Source organism: Camelina sativa, chromosome 9 (genome assembly GCF_000633955.1).
Source record: "Camelina sativa cultivar DH55 chromosome 9, Cs, whole genome shotgun sequence".
NCBI classification, from domain to species: Eukaryota; Viridiplantae; Streptophyta; class Magnoliopsida; order Brassicales; family Brassicaceae; genus Camelina; species Camelina sativa.
In genome coordinates this window covers 3824393-3826386 of record NC_025693.1, presented here as the reverse complement: position 1 = coordinate 3826386, position 1994 = coordinate 3824393, and the positions used below count along the sequence as shown (strand labels likewise).

General features: G+C 36.6%; 1 pseudogene; it reads right to left on the bottom strand.

Annotated features, from left to right (window-relative positions):
• On the bottom strand, nt 1-1256 carry LOC109126345 (annotated as a pseudogene).

The following is a 1994-nucleotide window of genomic DNA, read 5'->3' as shown; positions in this document are numbered from 1 at the left end:
TTAGGCAAAAAACCTATGTTGAGGAATAGCCGTAGTTTCTTTTCCAAGCATCACCATTACCGACGACATCACTGGTCTGTCTTGGGCACGTTCTTGAACACACAAGAGACCAATTTGTATACATCTTAAAATTTCATGTGTCCGGGACGTTGATGATGAAGAATCTATGTTTGTCGAATCTACAATCTCTAGCCATTTTCCTTCCTTCCAATGCCTCCACACCTGTACAATAAAGGATGTAATCTTTCTTTATAGTTATAATAAGATTATGGCATAACAATATCGCGAATTCGAGAGGTTTCTTAGCTTACAAAACCGAGGAGATTAAGATAACGGTTTGAGTTGTAAATTCTTTTATTTCTCTTGCCACATATAGTCTCTAGAAGCAAGACCCCAAAGCTAAAAACATCGGACTTCATCGAGAGTATCCCGTCCATTGCATATTCTGGAGACATGTAGCCGCTACATGATAAAGAATAAACTCATATGTTTTGATTTGAGATAAAAAAAATTTAAAAAAAAAAACTCTTTGTTTGTTTTTGGAGAATGAATTACTAAGTTCCTATTAGATATCATGGTTCAGTCTGGTTATGTGTGTTGGTTAAATCCGGTTATGTCAATTTAGTAGCTTAGTCAAGTGTATAAGCTAAAGATGTGATTAGGATTAGTTCTAACGACTTGCAACAAACTTTTATCAGATTAATGAAAATGGTGTTTCTCACCTTTCTGTCCTCCGTCGTTCTCATATTTTCCGGTTAATCGGAACTTAATAGTTCCGACCAACTTCCTCGTATTAGCTTTTGTCTTCTCCCGTCCAAATATCCTAGCCATCCCGAAATCCGTGATCTTGGGAGTCATATTTTTATCAAGCAATATGTTACTTGCTTTTAAGAATCTATGGATAATCCTACACCGTGATTCCGTGAATCTTGGTGAAGATATAGAAGTCCTCTAGCAATACCATTGGCAATATCAAATCTCTTCTGCCAATCTAAGTTAGAGCGTCTGGTTTTGTCTTGAAATGGACCACAACTAACAACATATTAATAATTTGTTAACAGAAATGTACAATTGTTAGACAAAAAACCTATGTTGAGTGACTAACCAAAGAGATGAGAATCAAAGCTTAGATTCTCCAAGTACTCATAGATCAACATCTTCTCGCCCTTATCAACGCAACAACAAAGAAGCCGGAAGCGGTTTATGTGCTGAAGCTTTGCAATTAGTCTAACCTCGTAATATATCCAAGAGAGCATTTATTTGTAAGGTAAAGGTGAGGGCTGAAAAGTGAGACACGGTAAAAGGTGAGGGCTATATTTTTTTTTTTCAACTTATGTTTCGACCTCACTTCATTGATGTTTTTATGTTCATACCCTTTAGGTGATTTAGTAACATAGAGTAGACGAACTCTCCCAAAATTTAAGAAATAAGTTCGACAATTTGTCTTATATTGCTTGTTTTTAAAGGTTTTTTTAACTCTCATGTGAACTAACCAAATCCTTAAAATAGCAAGTTGAATACCTCCCTCTAACTTAGCATACATTCTAAACGAAGTGGAGAAAATTTTTTCAAATAAGGTCTGTTTGACATTAATTTTTAGGCCTGCGAATTCGGTTTATTCGGGTAATTCAAGTCGGTTTTTTCGGTTATCGGTTTATTCAGAATCTGAAATCTCTACCGAATCTAACCGACTAATCGATCGGTTCGGTTCGGTTCGGACACGGTTATTTCGGTTTTTGCAATTCGGTTATTTCGGTTTAATAATTTTGGGCTAAATATGTTTTTGATTGTTGGGCTTGCAGAAAAATAGCCCATTAACACACAAAAACAAACAAAAAAACAAAAAAAAAAAAACTGAGAGGAGTCGAGACAACAGCGGCGATTCGTGGAGATTCGTGAAAAAACTGAGAGAAGGAGAACCCATGAGTGGAGATTCGTGGAGGCAACAGCGGCGAGATCTCAAAAGCCGAAGCTTGCGGTATAGAAGTCAAAGG